Source organism: Piliocolobus tephrosceles, chromosome 4 (assembly GCF_002776525.5).
Source record: "Piliocolobus tephrosceles isolate RC106 chromosome 4, ASM277652v3, whole genome shotgun sequence".
Classification (NCBI taxonomy): domain Eukaryota; kingdom Metazoa; phylum Chordata; class Mammalia; order Primates; family Cercopithecidae; genus Piliocolobus; species Piliocolobus tephrosceles.
Window position 1 is genome coordinate 122,878,462 of NC_045437.1, and position 20,085 is coordinate 122,898,546.

General features: G+C 37.9%; 1 protein-coding gene and 1 long non-coding RNA gene across 7 annotated transcripts in view; one reads left to right on the forward strand and one right to left on the reverse strand.

Moving 5' to 3' along the window:
- The window catches only part of TENM2 (teneurin transmembrane protein 2), a 1,213,529-nt gene that overhangs the window by 612,552 nt on the left and 580,892 nt on the right, over positions 1 to 20,085 (reverse strand). The window lies entirely within an intron of this gene.
- On the forward strand, positions 3,455 to 10,717 carry LOC111547199. Its single transcript, XR_002733054.1, has 2 exons — positions 3,455 to 3,864; positions 10,020 to 10,717. It is a non-coding gene; the product is annotated as an uncharacterized LOC111547199 (long non-coding RNA).

Here is a 20,085-nt window from a genome sequence, read left to right on the forward strand (position 1 = left end):
TATAAGTATATTTAAATATTTTTAAAATAATTTTCAAAATGAGCAAGGGGCAAGACATTCTCAAGGAAAACCAGTCTGATTATAAAATGAACTTCTAGAAATGATATGTTCTAAATGGAAATTCAAGTGAAAAAATAAAATCATGAAATAGAAAAAGTCAACGTATATACGTTCACTAAGTGATTAGAATTGAAAGATATAATTTATCCATAATACTGAAGACAGATGCACAGAGATTAAAATATGAAAGAATAAGAGACAAAATGGAATAGAAAATGAAAACATCTTGTGTAAGTCCAATTAATATTCTAGATAACAAAGAATGTATAGAAGATGGGACAGTAATATTGCTAGGACTTTTTGAAAAACCTGAATCCTCAGATTTAAAAACCGCAAAAAATCCTAGATACAATAAGAAACAAGAAATACAAATCTAGTCACAGTGGAGTAAAGCTGCATAACATTGAAGACAATGAGAATCTTAGTACCGAGCAGAAATTTAAAACTCAGATTGCCTACAGAGAAAAAGAGCTTATTCTCAACAGATAGCAATAAAAATTGAAGACACTCTTTTCAATCTCTAAAACACAGAGGAAAAATAAATAGCAACCTAGAATTGTATAACTGGCTAACTATTATGCAATAATGAATCATAAGTATTTTTTAGACAAATACAAAAATGAGAGTATGTCACCAATTAATCCTAACTAAAAGAGCTCTTGGTGTAGTGGTCCTTACCCAGATGCTAATTTAGATGGTCTGAGGAGGAGCCCAGGCATTCTCTCTCTCTTTCTCTCTTTCCCCCCATCCCCACTCTCTCTGTCTCTCTATCTCTAAAAACGTATATCCTGGTACTTAGTTTTAAGCCACCTAGGAGATTATCATGAGCAGACCACATTGAAAGATATAATTTACCCATAATATTGAAGACAGAGACACAGAGATTAAAATATGAGACAATCAGAGACAAAATGGAATAGAAAATGAAAACATCTTGTGTAAGTCCACTGTTGTACAACGGGCTTCTCAGACTTGACTGTGTCTACTGATCACCTGGGAATCTTGTTGAAGTATGGACTCTGACTTAGTGGGCCTCAGGTTCTTCTGCATTTCTGATAAGCTCTCAGGTGATGGTGATGGTGTTGGTCCATAGACCACATTTTGAGTAGCAAATTCCCAAAGGAACAGCTCAGAAAGGTAAAAATTTATCCCAGGGAAAAGATTGATATTCAAATAACAATGGTGAACAAAACATTTGTTAAATGTGGGTAAATAAAAACAAATATTAATTGTATCAAATGATAATAAGTTTCATTTTCATGGGAAACAAGTAAAATGAGAGGAAATGAGAGGAGATGATGGGTTAAGCTCTTCCAAGTTTTCATATTATTCAGATGAAACACAGAAGTATGATTTATCAAAGTGGATGCCTTGGTGTAGATCAAGAGTTTTACAAATGTTTGGGGTGAATAACTAATAAAGCTTAAAGAATCCCCACGATCTAGTGACCATAAAATCTATTAAGCAAACCAGGCCACTTTTGAGAGTAAAAGGGAGTGTCACTAGTAATTAAAATGAACAACACACATAAACCAAGATCATGTCAGGCAAATGAGGACAGGGGGTCATTTTCTCTAAAAAGCTGTGAGGTGTGGCTGAATGAGCAGATCTGTGAGTCTCTCTCCACCCCAACTCCCCATATCCAACCTAGCGAGAAACTCCTCTTTTTGTTTACCTTGTACCTCATGGTTCTATGTTGATGCTCACTCAAAAAAATAAATATAATGGGCAACTGTTGATTTTGTCTGCCAAACATCAACTTCTTTGGGTAGTTGCACCTTAATTTCCTTTGTGGAAAAGCACACCACCTCACTCTCTATCCTTTATCATCAGTCTCTGCCTACTCCAGAAACAGAAACGTCTTCCAAACCTGGCCAATCGGGCTGTTCTATTCCTGTGACCACAATGATTGGTTGCAGGATAAGGGTAAGACCAGGGCAGCCCAAGGAGAGTCAATCCTGAGGATAACTAAGAAGGTGAATGCTTTTTCTGTTGGATTTCTAGTTGTTAGGATTGTGCAAGCCTGCGGCTTCTGGGAACCAGCGAGTAGACAGCCTATTTGAGATCCATCTAAACCAGAGGGAGAGAGACAAACATGCCTAAGCTATCAGTAACATGGTTTGCACCGTTGACTCTAGGCAAGCCTGAAGCTAATTATACCTCTGCACTCGGAGGCGAAGTGAAACAATATCTTCTAAATCACTTTTTCGTATTTATTTATTAATTCTTATTTCTATTGTCCTTATTTACTTAAGTCAGTTTGAACTGGGTTTAGACCAGCCAATGAAAGGAATAATTAATAAGATGTATAGTTTGTGAAAACCACTTGACCAAATTAACTTGGCAATCTCTTTCAGCTCCGGGGACATCACTCATGTGGCACCAGCTACGTAAGAATGAGAATTAGAATTACTGTTTTCCAGGTGCTAATATTCAAATCTATGGCTTGAAACTGCTGTGAACTTTTTAATGCTTTCTACTTCTTCTAAAAACAGATTTTTTAAACCCAACTCACTCACTTTACAATTGGAAAAATGAGCCAGAATGTGAATGCTAAATTCACATCCTAAGATAGGAAGCTTATAAAATGTTGTATATGATCTGATTTTCAAAACATTTGAAGGGGCTGGTTTAGATAATAGAAATTCAGCTAAAGCAGGAGGCTGGAATTAATGCTTTCAAATTTACTTGCTTCTGATTCTAAAACTCATAACTATAAGCTATTTAAATGCATCATTGTTAGTATTCCAGGGACAGTCACAACAATAAATAAGGTACATGCTCAGCTCAAGGTGCCCTAATGGCATCTAATGAAAAATGTCTACCATTTTGCATTTCTTCTGAATGCTTGACTTAAAATTCTAAGAGTCTATGCACTGTAATACTTTTATTTCTCATATAATTTGTTATTTATATTAGCAACTAAGTTTTTCATATATTTTGAAAATAGAATAAAAATATGCTCTTAACAAGATGAGTCCCCAGCACCCAAAAGTTACTGGCACAGAGAAGTTCCTCAAATACTTGCTGAATAAATGATGAATGAATAAATATGACTGATACATATAGTATGTCAAGGAATATAAAATATGTAATAAAGACAGGAGAATGCTTCCTCTAGCTACTAGTTACTACTTAGGTCAGAACTTTGGAACATGCATTTCCAGAAATACAAGTACCAACGCAAGGTGTTAGATTTTAAAAAATAGTAAGTTACTGTCAGCAAAAGTTTGAAAAAATAAAGCTATAGACTTTTTTTTTCTCATTTCTTAGAGCCTTTAATATGTCAGTATACATTATCAATATCCAAGAAGGGAGAAAAAGGAAGCAGAGGTTTTTAGACATAATTATTCTAATTTGACCACCACATTTAATTTTGGTGTAACATCTCTTTTTTTTTTTTTTTCTTTTCTTGAGACGGAGTCTCACTCCGTTGCCCAGGCTGGAGTGCAGTAGTGCAATCTCGGCTCACTGCAAGCTTCGCCTCCCGGGTATTCCTGCCTCATCCTCCTGAGTAGCTGGGACTACAGCCTGGCTAATTTTTTTTTTTTTTTGGTATTTTTAGTAGAGACAGGGTTTCACCATATTAACCAGGAGGGTTGCAATCTCCTGACCTCATGATCTGCCTGCCTTGGCCTCCCAAAGTGCTGGGATTACAGGCGTGAGCCACCACGCCTGGCCCGACATCTCTTATTAAGGGTATTCTACAGCCCTCCCTTTAAGGAATGCTTCCAGGCTGTCACTGCCAGCATCCAGAAAAGGACCTGACTAATGCTTCCTTTGAGAAAAGCACTGTAAAGCATGGTAAAGTCAGAGAAAGTTTTGCTTATGAGTTCAGACACATCATATAATTAACTGTTGTCATTTAATTGTTAATTTTTACTTTATTTCAGGTGTATTTACAGAAATGAGTGTGATGTTTCAAAAATGATTTAAATAAGTTCTAGGCACTCATATGCAACTTAATAACTTTGGAGGAAGAGGTAACATTATCTCATTCTTCTTCTGAAATTATTTATGGCAAACACATCATATGGGGAGGCAGATGTGCTTTTTGTATGGTTAGAGGAACCTTATACCCAGTCAGTAACTAAGAGGTACAATCAAACTCTACAAAAAGATTTTTTTTCCCTGTGATCCCAGCAAAATAGCTTAGAGGAGCAGAAAATATTACCCTGGATGTAGAATTGATCTGCATAAATTCATCAAAGGACCATGCTGTGGATGCACAGATTATTTGAAAGAGGAAACATATCAAGCATTGCTTTAAAAGAATGCCTGAAATAAAAAGAATAGTGTTTCAAAACTCATTGCAGTTCTACATTTCTTATGTATCAATAAAATGTGGATAAATGTATAAAGGAAAGTATTGAGTATTTCATTTGCTTCTTGTATTCAACTACATTTTCAGTTATTCCTTATTGATTTATGATTTTATGAAAGCCTCAGGGATATGTTTTCTTGCATATTTCTAGTTGACGATTGAAAGTGTATTTCATGTTTTGTAAAGGACATGTGGAAGGCTTCCTTGCAAAGCTTCACTCTCCTTTAAAGCAATACTTATAATAGGAGTTCAATACAACAACAAATAAGCATCATTTGTTTTCCTCTTTATCTTATCTTTGTTCCACAGGAATTTAAATGCAAATGTGAAATAGAATGAACACCAACAAATGCATCAACTGCTCCCGCAATATAATCATTGCAATCTATAAACCATAACAGGCTCTCTTGTGCTGGCTGCTTACTGTCACAGTATTTTGTGGTTGGAAATACATTCTGTGGGTGTTATTTTGCAACCAAATTTGAATAGGAACACTCTGAGGAATCATCCCAGTGTTTATGTGAAAAGAGTGTAATGTTTGCCTGTGCATGTATGGAATGGCTTTATTCTTTATTTAACTTATTTTCACAAAACAATTAAGGGAAATGTATATTTAGCATCAATAATTAAAACCAGGGAACTCAAAGGGAGGGTTGATCTGCGCAGCCTTATCTAGCAGAGCTTTCTGTCCTTGCTACTATTCTTGCTACTTGATCTTTCTTACAGTCTCCTGGAACAATCCATTCTGAATTTGAATACAGGTCATCCAAACATTAGTCCTTCTACCCTGAGAAATTACCCCATGGGCTATCCTAGGTTAATCAGTTACAATTTTTAACACCTTAGAAAGGGACCTAGGTGAATGGACTGGCTTCTAGACCAGTGGTTCTCAGCTTTCTCAATTTTGGCATTGCTATGGTCTGAATATCCTCCAAAAGTCATGTGTCGAAACTTATTCTTCACTGTGATAGCATTAGGAGGTGGGGGCCTTTAGGAGGTGATTAAGTCATAAGGACAGAGCTGCCGTGAATGGGATTAAGACCTTGATAAAAGAGGCTTCACTACTTTGGGAGGCCAAGGCAGGCAGATCACCTGAGGTCATGAGTTTAAAACCAGCCTGACCAACATTATGAAAAACCATCTCTACTAAAAATACAAAATTAGCCGTGCATGGTGGCATATGCCTGTAATCCCAGCTACTTGGGAGGCTGAGGCAAGAGAATCACTTAAACCCAGGAGGCAGAGGTTGCAGTGACCTGAGAATGCACCACTGCACTCCAGTCTGGGTGAGGAGAGTGAAACTCGGTCTCAAAACAAACAAACAAACAAAGGCTTCGCACAGCATTTGGCCTTTCTACCATCTGCCACGTGAGGTCACAGCAAGAAGGTCCTCATCAGACCTCAAATGCTGTTGCTTTGATATTGAACATCCCAGCCTCCAGAAGCGTGAGAAATAAATTTCTGTTCTTTATAAATAACTCAGTCTCAGGTATTCTGTTATAGCAGCACTAACAGACTAAGACAAGCATGCAATAATACTTTCTTCAGCAACTTATTAAGCACAGACTTTCAGACTTCAAACCCAGAAAATTAGGTTCAGTGCATCTGGAAGAGGACACAAACATCTGCATTTTTAATGTGCATTCTCGGTAATATAGATGCATGTGGCTCCATGCTCTGCTAGATCAGGGATTGGCAAACTGTGGCTGATGGGCCACATTTGGCCTACTATCTGTTTTTCTAAGATTTGTTGAAACCCAGCAACCTCTACTTAAGATTATCTATGTCTACTTTCACCCAAAGTATAGTCTATGTTTACTCCGCCCAGTGAGAGAGTTGAGTACTTGTAAGAAGTTATAAGAGACTGTACAGTTAGCAAACGCTAAATTATTTACTATTCTTTACAGAAAATGTTGGCCCACCTCTGCTCTAAATGATATTGTATTAAGCTTTATGCTTCAATAGCCACTGTGAAGGACAGTATGGAGATTACTGAAAAAACTACAATGAAAACTACCATATGATCCAGCAATCCTACTACTGGGCATTTATCCAAAGGAAAGGAAACTAGTATATGGAAGAGACATTTGAACCCCCCTCCCCCCATGCTTATTGCAGCACTGTTTGCAATAGCCAAGATAGGGAATCAACATAGGTGTCCACCAACAGATGAATGGATAAAGAAAATGTGCTGCATGTACACAATAGAGTAGTATTTAGCCTAAAAAAAGAATGAAATCCTGTCATTCACGGCAACATGGGTGAAACTGAAGGACATTATGTTGAGTGAAATAAGGCAGGAACAGGAAGCTAAGCATTGCATTCCATGTTCTCGCTCATGTGAAAGGTAAAAAACAAAAGCAAACAAAAAAGTGATCTCATAGATATTAAAAGTAGAACAGAGAATACCAGAGGCTGGGAAACGTAGGGGAAGAAGGGGATACGGAGAATTTGTTAAAGGATACAAAATAACAGCTATATAGGAAGAAATATGTTCTAGTGTTTTATACTACCGGCAGGAGGACTACAGTTAATAAAAATATAGTATATAGCTTCAAATAGCTAGAAGGAAGATTTTGAATGTTTCCAATGCAAAAAAAAAAAAAAATGATAAATGTTTGACATGATAGATATGTGAATTGCTCTGATTTGATCACTATACATTACATGTGCAAAATATCACTATGTACCCCATGAATATGTATAATATTATGTGTTCATTAAAAATAAAGCTTTAAAAAGGCAAAAAAAAAGCCTTTTGATATTAAAGAAAAGGGCTGTTGATATATAATGTAACCCAGTTAACTGAGATTTCTTTAATTTGGAATCTGTAACAGAAAATATAAAATGTGTTTTCCTTCATATAACTTGTTTTAAAAGCCCTATATATTTAATAAGAATATAATAAAAATGAAAATAAGATAAAATTTTAAAAAAGGTTTCATGCTTCAGACTTAAGTTAATGTACCAAAATACTATGATGTTATAACAAGTAAATCATCTTCCCATGATATTTACTTCCTTATCCTGGCCTAGTAGCCCTTACTTGACATGATATCTGGGTCCCTCATAAACTTCATTCTTTTCTTCTTCCACCATGCCTTTGCTCACTGTGTCCCAGGCATACTGGCCTTCTTTCTGGTCCTCAAACATGCCACAGTTATTATTTGCAGGTCCTCAGGGACCTGCAAACAGGCCATGTGTGCTTATGCTTTTATCTTTTTAAAGATTCAATGAGTATTTATGTAACATTCACATGTGTTCAGGAGACATGATAAGTCATTGGCATCCACTGGTTCTTCTGTGGTTCTTCTCTACCATTATGGCCCATCCCTTATCTTTGCTGCCCTTCCAATGAAGAAAGACCATTGAATATGGAGTGTGCAAATTCTGGGATTTTTGTACCTTGTTAGAGTGTTAAAAGATGGCATTTATTTAAAGAGATTCAAAGTTGCAGCACTTTGTGGCCTGAGTATTCCCACTAGCAAGCAATTCTGGCTTCCCCTGTTTCTGTGTCTTTCAGGATTAGCTATATAATATGCAAGGCCCAGTGCAATATGAAACTGCAGGTCTTTTGTTAAAAAATTAACAGCTTCAAGAGTCAAGAGAGGACAGAAGGATGTTAAACTAAGTGGGGGGTCCTTCTGAGCACAGACAACCGCATAGGTCACATATCCAAAAGGTGGCCCTGACAGGGGAAAAGAGCTAGTTTAGGATAGAATTTTGTGTTTAAAACTTGTGTCTTAGACATTCTCCACATCAACTGGCAAAAACATTTCAACAAAACTCACAGTAAGATCAGTCCAATTTGTTTGCTGATAGATGACACCATGCGCTTTGATTAGCCAAATAGTCGAGTTAACATACAGCAAATATTATTTCCTACCAAATTCACCTACACATCTATGAATATTTTCAAACTTCATGCTTCCCAAATTTGAGCAAATGTGATGTGACTGATACAGCAAAGCGTCATGATAAAATGATTCTGTTCGTGTTCAACACAAGTTGGCAATTGGCCCAGAATATGTGTAAATAGCACAGTTGAAGGCTTTCAGATCCTAACTGAACCAACGTAATGGACATCTGCTGTTTGTGTATAGTGTTGGTGGGACTTTCAATCAAGGTGGCCTGCTGTTCCTTGGTCAAGAGGTGGCCATATCATCATAACCAGGAATGAACCCACTGTCATAGGATTTGGTCTTGACTAGAAATAATGCAATGACAAAAATTTAGTAGAATCATATAAGGAAAAATTGTTGGTGTAGATTCATTTTACTTATGCCTTGAAGAGATTACTTCAATATATATTCCTGCTACCTAGTTCACTGGAGCTGTCTTGCTTCCAGTCTGTTCTAGAGTTTTTCTTTTGAATCTGTTCATTGATTTGATTCTGATATTTATTTGTAAAACTTTTTCTCTATTTGAAGTCAGTTTCTGTTGCTTACAACCAGTGAACCAACTCTATCACAAACACGATGTGGCTATCCATCGTCTGTAATCTGAAATAACTAACAAAATTGCTTATATAATGAAGATCTAATGTTTATAACCTATTGCACTTATCGTGTAGGCTTCATTGCTTCGATTGTTTCTATAATGTATTTATTTAATACTTTTATTAATAATAGGTGCCAGCTTGGAAGCAACTTTACCACTGAGAATTCTACTGCAAAAGTAGCACATCTGTGCTGACAGGATAGCTCACTAGATTGACCTAGATAATGAGTTGTATAATTCAGGCTCCACAACAGACACTGAGCTAAGAAAATATAAGTAAATGAGTGAAAATGAAATTCACTACCCCATATTTCATGTTATGCATTGCTTAGCAGAGCTATTAGTTTGTCTTCTTGCTGGGAAATGGGATTTAGAGGTTTTTAGAGGCATACCATCAGCAAACCCTCCCTGCAATCACTGCATAATGCTAGATGACTTCAAAATGAAGTAAATGTAAAAGAAAAAAAAGGGAATGAGATATGTCAGATGAGTATAATGGTAAAGAAAATACAATTCTGGATAATCTCCATCCCCACGCAAAATGTGAAATTCTTTCAAGTTCGCCTAACACGTATTGAGTAGTTACTCCACTAGCAGGATCAGAAATAGATAAAGCAAGTGAGGTTCCCAGGGAGCAAACGATAAGGAGGAACTCACTCTCCAGACTGCTAAGTGCAGACTTGGCACATGGAAGTGAGTGCTTCTTCATTGTGGACCCCTATGCACCTCACTTGTCTCACTTTTGTTTAGGCTCTATTTACTGGGCCAATGAAGAGCTTTAAAGAGAAATTTTTATCCATTCAAATCTGGTAGGAGGCAAGTTTACCAAGAACTCTAAAATAAGGTTGAACAGCATATATGGCATAACTGAGAGACACAAAATGGTAGAGAAAAACTGCATTGAACTGGCAGTACCCGTAAAGGTAGTTAAAAAAAAAAAAAGTTAGTAAAAGTACTACTACTATTTGAAATTGGATGGCTGTATTTGTTTTCTCTCTCAGAAAACATGACTCAGGCTGCTGTAAGAAAAAAAATTATTGACTTAGGTAACTAAAAATCCCAGAGGCACAGTGTGACTTGATTTGGAGGAGAGATGGTGTCAAGAATTTATTTCTTTTTCTCTGTCTCCTTTTAGATTGGCTCTATCCTCCAGCAGACAAAGCGGATGTGGCAACCCCAGACCTTCCAACCTTTCAGCTGTAAGTTCAACAGGAATAAAGACTTCTTCCTAGTGGTTTCTCCCAAAGCCCTCAGATTAGCGATTTGCCTAGCTTGTCACATGCCATCCCAGAACCAATCCCTACAACCATAGAAATGTAGTGTATTAATTGGTTTAGCGCTAGGTCACATGACCCACCCGTGGAAAAGGGCTCAATCCTCACTCAAACTACTTTGGCTGAAGGCTTGGAAGAGATGGAGCCAGGGAAAGTAGACACTGGGGAGGTAAAAATAAAGGTTCAATAAGTATGCCTTTACAGATGGACCACATATTGAATATTAAAAACCAGCATATTCTGAAAAGAAGAAATATAAGCAAAAGAAAAAAAAGTGGGAAATATGAGGTAGTATTTAGAATTAGTAAGCTATCCAACTAAGGTCAAGTGCAAGAATATTTTAAGAGTTACTTAAATATATAGAGATAGTCAGGCACGGTAGCTGTGCCTGTAATCCCAGCTGCTTTGGAAGCCAAGGTGGGAGGAATGTCTTAAGCCCAGGAGTTCAAGGCTGCAGTGAGCTATGATTTCAAACCTGCACTCCAGCCTGTGAAGTAGAGGAGACCCCATCTCCAAGAAAAAGAAAAATAAATAAATATATAAAATTACTTCCCTGTTACTCTATTTTCCATCACATTCTTTGCTTCTATTATTCCACTTAATACTTGTGTGTGAGTGTGTGTGTGTCTGTCTGTGTGTGTGTGTTTGGACTTTCTTCTATTATGCAAAATTTCATGTTTTATTGTTCAGTGTATCACTAGGATGTTGTACACTGTTGGTCCTCAAACATTTTTTTGTTGAAGAAATAAAGAGATGAATCAATAGAATAGTATATGAAAAGCCGTAAGCTAGCTTAGAAAAGTAATCAGGGTCAGATTGCATTAGACTCTGACAGTCAAGTCGAAGAGTTGAGACTTTATCACATAGCTAATGTTGGGAGCCCAGACATCAAATTATCAGAGTTGTACTCCAGAAAATTAATCTTGTAGCTTTTTAACCTGTAATGAAAGAGAAAGAGGGAGAAGTTAGATGACTCATTGGAATATTATTTCACTATTTCAGGTCCAAAGGACCTGATGTGAGGGACAACTGTGGCAGTAGAAATGCAAAGGGAAGTACAAATAAAGGCATACGTAGAAAGGATAGAAATTAAGGAAAGAGAGACATGGAGAGGAGTCAAATGGAATGAGACTGTGAGGCTGGTTACCTGGAATAATAGGAATACTACTAACAGAAGTCAGAAGCTATAGTTGCTTGGTGGTTTGGGGAAGTCTAAGATGAATTCCAGCTTGAACATGCTGACCAGGAATTCAAGGGGGATGTGTTCCCCTCACTGTTCCAAATGCAAGAAGGGACTGAGCACACATTTGGAGCTACAGATTTCTCCTCCTGAAGGCAGAAGAGGAGGAGGAGGAGACTGAAATTATAGAAGAGGATAAAAATAATAAAGAAGAAGAAAAAGCAAGGAATAAGTCCAAAATTATTGTTAAATGTGGTAATGAGATTGGATTTTATGCTAAATATAGTATAGTGAGAAACTATTGATAGTTTTTAAACAAAAGCATAATGTGATTTGATTTACATTTTTAAAAGATGACTTTGGATGCCATAGAGAAAGTACATTTAAGGTCAAGTAATTTCTAGTCCCAAAGATGAATCCATAATCTACGACTCCTCACTCTTGGCATAGTCTAGTTTATCAAGGTCTTCTGTCTAGATCTTTACAACAAAAGAAAACCCTACCATTAAGAACTGAAAGGAAGAGGATAAGACAGCAAAGGAAAGAGGAAAAGGTTAGTGAAATAAGATCATTAGTCCATGTCACAGCTGTAGAAATTAAGGCTAAGACAATTAAGTAGTCGGAGAGAGGTGGCAATGATGAAAACCAAATATGCCATCTGCATTCTGTGCTCTTAACAACTGTGCTATATGCTCTTCTGGTGGGCTCAGTATATCTTGTTCAAGAAGTTGGAGTGACCAGGATTTCTTGGGGTAATGCATATGATAGATAACAACTTGGAAGCTATGTGTGTTCAGGACAGAAAGAACCCCTTTGACCTATATTGGACCAAAGAGATTAGATAATTTGTCCAAGGTCACAAAAGCACTTCGTGTTAGATCTGGACACACAGACCAGGGCTCCTGAGTACCACAGGGCAGTGTAATATTCCCATTCTACCATGTAGCCTCTTTCTATGCTGGTACTTAACAGGATCTTAAGTTAACCAATAGACTTGGAAGTAAAAACTAAAATTCTGGAGTCACAACTTCTACATATGTCTTGGATCACGTTATTTATTATGACAGGTACAAAATAGCATGCATGTGAGGAGAATCGGCACCAATATTGCACATTGACAAAAGAACATCCTCATTTTATAGGAAATCATGTCATCCTACTTGAAGTGTGGCTCAAGAAAAAAAAAAAAAAATGAGATGGCTACTCCTCAGCAGCCTCCAAATAAGAAATACCTTGCACACGAATTTCCATTGTGCAGAACCTAGAAAGTAACTTAAAGAGTGAGTCAAGAGTCAGACAAATATTTTTTCTGAGATTGAGTATCACTTACCTTTAATCATCATATATTCAGCCTTACACTTTGTTCTTACAGTTTTTGCCTAGCCCTGACATATACATGAATGGCAAACTCAAATGAGGACACACAATAGAAATTAGTGTGCAAGGTAGTTCTTATTTGGAGGCTGCTGAGGAGTATTCATCTAATTGTTTTTCTTCAGCCACACTTCAAGTAGGATGACATGATTTCCCGTAAAATGAGGATGTCCTTTTGTCAATGTGCAATATTGGTTCCTGTTTGCCTCACATGCGTGCTATTTTGTACCTGTAGTAATAAGTAACATGATCCGAGACATATGTATAAGTTGTGACTCCAGAATTTAGTTTTTACTTCAAAGTCTAATGGTTAGCTTTATCTTTCAACTTTTGTACTGAAATCAAGAAACAGACTGTTTACATGCATTGGTTTATACTGGCTTGCCTTCACAGATCAGAGGGTGTTGAACCATAGACTCAAGTTCTCTATAACAAGTCGCAGAAATCCAGGTGACGGACTCATACAGCTCATACCAGATTTAGTTCTACTTGTATATTCACAGTAAAAATATTCACCTTTTAATCTTCAGGGTCACCTCTGCTTCTCAAGTATCAGTTCAATGTTATTTTGCCTCCCAGTATCATCTGGTTTTATTTTCTGCAGTTGTTGTAACTTGTAGTTGTCTAAATACCCTTCGTGTTGCCAAAGAAATGGCTTCATTTTATTTGAGCAACGATTACAAATAAAATCAACTATATCATAATGAGTCTTAAAGCCTTAGTTAGCACTCTTCTAACAACCTTTCAAAGGTAGATCAGCATTAAAGATGAATTATGGAGATCTCATAAAAGTTAAATATATTTCCTAAGAACCTTAGCTGAATTAGGGGCAAAGCCAGAAAAAAAGAGTTATTACCTCTCCTTTAGCCTTTAGGCCATGTTATAAGAACCGACACCCCATCGAACAACTTCATAAATGTGAAGAACCTAATTAGAAAATTAATTCCCAATTATGCATAGAGAACAAAGTATGCTAAATGAGGAAGGGACCACAGCAGGGAAAGTCAAAGCAAAGTGGAAATTCTTTCAGTTGAGAAACGGGCTTCCTACAGAAGGCTACAGATATTGAGACCCAGGGAATGCAGCTTATTTTATGGAAAAAGACCCTGTGGCTTTATTTCTCTGGCCTTGGGAACTGACATTTTTACTTACAGAAGGTCAGGAAGTTCTAAAACTCTTAGACATATAGGCTGTCTATCTTCCAAAGTGGAGGTGGGAATAGTGAAACGACCACAATAACCACCTTATCAATCATTCTTTTCAATAGGTAATTCGGGAGTCTCAATGTATGCATGCTTTATCTATATAGCTTAATTTCCATTTGAAAAACTAGAAACCGTACATGCATAAGAATGCATATTTTATCTTTGAAATACTGAGCAGTACTCTGTTGCCAGAGACTTTGATATGAATCTACTACTTATAGGAGGAGGACAAGGGATTCACATGTAAGAGGATCAAATATATTACATTTGCTTAGATACTTAATACATTGTTAGCACCCTCAAAGCACACAATGATGACAGTCTGAGTAACTAATGGACTCCTCAAAAACACATCCATATCACTCCTGTCTGTGTTTTCCAAGGGAACAGTCCCATTACACCACCGCTATAAATGGGTTTCATGTGCAATTAAAATGAAAATGCCATAATGGGCCATGACATAAGAAGAAAAGACAGTCTCAAAAGATTTTCGTGTGTGTTTTTTTCTCTTTTTCTGAGCACTGAAAATTATCTCTTTGTCAGCCCTGTGGTTTGGTCACAGTGCAAGAGCCTTAGACTAGGGGAACGTGTTCATTACGAGAATTCCATTACTAGGCAAGGTGCCAGGTGTGTTGCCTTGTTTGGAAGAGAAAAGAGCGCTGAGTTCTCCAGCACCACCTGCCCATCAAACCCCTGAAGCATTTAGCAGCCTTTTAGGTCAAGTTGGGGGATGTTAACTTGCACCAGCAAAGGAAAGACAGGAGATTTGACTTCTAACCCACTAATTTAATATAGTGCCTTACACATCAAGGTTGTGTTGTAAGAGATGGTAGCATTATTCAGGTGTTGCTCAGAAAAAGTTCACGGTAGCGTTAATCAGGTGTTGCTCAGAAAAGAGAGGTGGTGGTTTCAAATTAAGACCTAAAGAGGGACTTATTAAGCTGCATACTCTTTGTGGTGTGACAGATGTTGAACAGTCTCATCCTAAAAGTCATCATTTTACTACCAATGAAACCACAGGGCTCTGAAGAGAAAAGAAGTCTGCTGCATCAGGATGGTACCATGGTAGAACAAGAGGATCAAAATCTGGGCCGCCGCTAGGGAGGGGACACAGACTGAGCCCTTCTCATTTGCCTGAGATGCTTCAGAAAGTTGCCTGAAAGTTCCTCAGATCAAAGTACAGGCATTTTGAGAACAGAGCCTTCAAACTGTTTCCTAGTCCCTCAAACCAATTTTGACTAGTAATTAACTGATTCCCAACATCAAAAGGTGAGATATCCCAGGAGGAGTCAAGGGAGATCAAAGCCTGTGGTGAGGGGTCCGTCTGCACCCCTTCCACCCTCCGCCCTCTTTCTCAGACAGACATCCCTCCGACTGCAGCAAGAGAAAGTCGCATCGCTTCTCACTGGAGACCGACATCAAACAGACTTCCAAATAACTTGCTGGTGTTTCCAGGCCCTGTTAAGAGAAAATGAGGAAGGTACAGGTCCATGACCATATGGTCCAGATTTTCTAGGATGATCTAGGTTTCTAATATTCAGTCCTGTTGTCCGCATCACTGGAACAGATCCCCAAACAGGGTCACTGTGGTAAAGAAAAACTGAGCAGTGCCTGACATATAGTGAGCAAAAGATAATTCCCTTCTTTTGCATATCAATGAATAGTAGAATTCCTAGTCATTATATTTTTTAATATGCTTTTTCTGTGTATACTTTTGTAATATAAAAAGAAAAGGCATTACACACTGGCTTTGCATAATGATAAATACCCACGTGTATTTGTCTAAGCCTTTGTCTAAGCCAGGTGCTGGACATAAGCCTGACAAAGCTGGTCAGTCTCTGTGCAGAATGGGTCATTTCCCGTGATGCTCTTACTAAGGCATTTTAATATGACATTCAAAAATGCACTTGATTTGTTCGGCACTTGATTTGCACTTGATTTGCTCCCCATGCTTTTATCTATACCACTGCTTGGCTTCTGTGTCTTTCCACAAAGGTGTGGGCACATACCCACACCTAGGATGCTGATCCTAGCAAGTCCTGAGGACTGCTTTTTGGACAGAGAAAATCTGGACCCAAAGCTTTTACAGAGCTTGTGCCCCAGGCGCTCTTTGAAACATAACTTCAGGGGGACTTGCAGTGAAACTGTGCCAAAAGATTGAACTAGGGAGATAAGTGAGAGGGAAAGTCAAGACAAGGCTGAAGTTTCTAAACTGGGAAGGGTTCTGCCAGTGTCTTGAGCTCAGACTATCTAAAACTGAACCTACAAGCATCTCCTACAGATGGGGGTCAGACCATGGGGCACCTCCAGGGCAGTCGTGCATTATTAATTTCCCTGTTCCTTGAGAATGTTTGTCCTTGTGAAATAATTCAGTAAATGCTGAATGAACTCAGCACCTTCCCTTCGCAATATCCTCCTTTTCTTTTCTTTTCTTTTCTTTTTTTTTTTTTTTTTTTTTTTTTGAGATGGAGTCTCTCTGTCGCCAGGGCTGGCGTACAATGGTGGGATCTCGGCTCACTGCAATCTCCTCCTCCCAGGTTCAAGTGATTCTCCTGCCTCAGCCTCCTGAGTAGCTGGGACTACAGGCACACGCCACAACCCTCAGCTAATTTTTGTATTTTTAGTAGAGACAGGATTTCATCATGTTGGTCAGGCTTCTCTCAAACTCCCAACCTCAGGTGATCCACCTGCCTCAGCCTTTCAAAGTTCTGGGATTTACAGGCGTGAGCCACCGCACCTGGCCATCCTCCTTTTCTTATGGTCCTGCTTTGTCAGTAGAGTCATCTGTCTCAACAGTTTCTGTCCATGGGCTATTTTCTTGGATCTTTAACCCCACTGTGGATCCATCAACTCCACCAGCCTCTCCTCTGTCTGGTCGTTTCCAATGCTATTGTGCTAACTCCTGTATTTATGTCTCTTCTGGAGTCTACTGTAATGTCTTAGGACTGGTTTCCTTATCCCAAACCACCTTACATAGCATTATCAGAGTCATTTAAAGTCCCATCTTTGGTATCATCACACCTCAACTCCTGGAACCCATGAGAGTTCCAAATTACCTACAAGAAATAAACAAGGTAGAGAAATTGTCCCACATCTCCAAATCCTATCCGTGTATTTAAAGGCCTTTCGATTGCTGCATTCTCTCCTTTCAACTGTGAACAACTGTTATCCTGCTTTAGAATTTGACCCAAACTTTCAGAAAAGATGGAATGAGCAATTGGCTTGAGTTGAATTATAGCTGCGTCCTTTTCATGAGCCATATGGCTTGCCGTAGTCCTTCCACACCCACTTATATGTCTAATGCTGGGCTTGAATGTCTCTTACTTTTTAAACTGTACTTGCGCTGTTATTTTTCATATGATAAGATGAGGGAACATATGGAATTCTCTCTATGTCCCCAGGTTGCTATCACAGCCAGTCTGGTTCACGCATTGATATTACCTGCCTAGCTGAATTTGTGTATCTTGCCCCATAGCATTTGTCCAACCGAAGTGAAGCAGGATCGCCACCAAGAAAAAATTAGTCCCAACAACACCTTTTAGTACCAATTGTTTCATATTCTGAGGTTCAGCTTGGTTTCCTCAGAACTACCTCTTATGTTTTTATATTTCTCCTTTCTTTTGGTATTTGAATGGAAATAACCGTATTTCCACAGTGTTTAATAACATCTTTCATAAATAAGCCAGTGCTTCAATAGTGACCCATTTCACTGAAACCATCAGAAAATAATACCCAAGGACAATAACACAAACCTTTTGCAGAAAAGAATAGTTACAAAGTGAAACCCATTACCTGGAGTGAGGCAGGAAAGGATTTTTGTTGTTTTTCATATATATAAGAAAACAACATATATATATATGAAAACATATATATGCACATATATGTGTGTGTGTGTGTGTGTGTGTATATATATGTTGTGTTGGAGCAAGAGACACAAATTCAGGTGTGTACTGGAGCTAGGCGGGTAATATAAAGTAAACCAAGCTGGCTCTGACGGCAATCTGGGGACCCGGAGAGAATTCCATATTTCTTCTCATTTTATTATACGAAAAATAATAGCACAAGTGTAGTTTAAAAAGTAATAGACACTCAAGTGCAGCATTAGGCATATAATTAGGAGTGGGAGAACTATGTTGTAATATAGGTATTATATATCCATATATATGTGTGTGTATGTATATTTGCCTTTTGTTTTTCCTTTTACATATAGCTCCTTCAGAAATAACCTTTGTGAAAAGATAAAGATATCAAGGTTTAACTTTTTGACCTTTCCTTCTCCAAACTAACATTGATAACATACTGTGAAACTCTTATTTACTGGATAACATCCACTGAAAGACTTACGAAAAAGCATCCTTTAAAAGCGCTGTTGTGTATTTCCCTTTAATCCTTCATGTTTACTGAAAAAAAAAGGAAAAATAAATAGAAAGAAAAAATTCTCTGCTTTCTAAATTATATGTCCCTGACAAAGGGAAAGGAACACATAAGTGTTTCCTGTAAAGAACATGAAAGAAGCCTCTGAGATGCAGGGGGATTTTCTGGTTGATTTCCAAGCTGGATTTTATTGTTGCTTGCTATGAGTCCCTGTGGCAACTCCACACCTTTCCTCCCCCACTCTTCCGTTGCGTTTGAACATTGCTTTTTCCTCACTTCTAGCACCTGTTTCCATCCCAACAAGCAATTTGCACTGATTCCTCCTTCACCCAGTCATGAGTCATTATAAGAGATTGGGAAAATGAAAATTTGACTGTGCTCAAGAAAAGACACCTGATGTAGAATGTGCTTCTCATCCTTTAGATTAATAGACTAAGTCCTAAGAGGTCACTTGACTTGTTAGTGTATGCACCACATAATTTATGCACCACATAATAATGCTTCAGTCAACTTCAGACCCCATGTATGACAGTAATCCCATGAAATTATAATACTATATTTTTACTGTACCTTTTCTGTGTTCAGATACACAGATACTTCCCATTGTGTTTCAATTGCCTCCAGTATTCAGTACAATAACATGTTGTACAGGTGTGTAGCCTAGGCTATCCCATACAGCCTTGGTGTGTAGTAGGCTATACCACTTGGATGGATGTAAGAGCACCCGCATATTCCCACAATGATGAAATCGCCGAATGATGCATTTCTCAGAACATATTCTTGGTGTTGAAAATGCATGACTGTATGTCATTGAGTACCAGCAGGAGTGAAAGGGACAGGTCTTGTGCCTGTCATTTTGAAAGACAGTTTAGTATGATTGTTAAGAACATGGGCTGTAAGATTACACAGAGCTAGAGTTAAGTCCTGGCCCTGACCCTCAGTTTTGTGATTTTGGATAAGTTAGTTGACCTCTTTGAGTCTCAGTTTGTTCATCTGCCATATGGGAACAATGGTAGAAGCTACGTCATGAGGCGTTTGTCTTATTTCAGCCTCCTAATGTCTGTAGCAGAGTGCCTGATTCAAAATAGTAGCTACCATTTACTGAGTGCATGTCATCACCCTTACTATTATTGTTTTGTCATTACAAAATCTACCTACTGACCCCTTTTCAACACTCTGGAATTGCTTCAGTCTTAAAATCCCCACTATCTTTGGAAGAACTTCTCCTATCCCAGGGAAAGAAAGAAACATTTGCTTCACTTAGAAGAGAAATTGGGAAAAGAGAAAAAGGAACGTGTTGTGTGAGAATAACAAGGGCCTCAGGTTGCAAAGTACATTTATGCTGCTTCAGGAATTTCATGTGAAACACCTTTTACCAAGCTTGTTTAATTTGTTTAGTTAATGAACTTTATAGGACCCATTTTTATTTAGCATGTGTACTGGAAGCTTTTTTAATGTAATTTCTGAGTCCACGGTGGCATTCTTTCCCTGAACATTTATGACATTCCACAACTCAACTTCCAAAGAAGCCCATTATGAAATTAAATGGATCCAGGTGGATAATTTGAGAGGGTAACTATATTGCATGCAGCAAAGACAATATGTAAATATTGCAGTAATCCTTCTGATACGATATTAGAATATGAAAAAAATGAAATCAGCAAAACTATCAGATACTGAATTAATTTACTTCCAAATATTAAAAGTAATGAATCTTCTACTTATTTTCAGATTCCTGTGACTCATCTTAATACTATGATAATGTTTAACTCAATTGCATTACCTAACACGTAT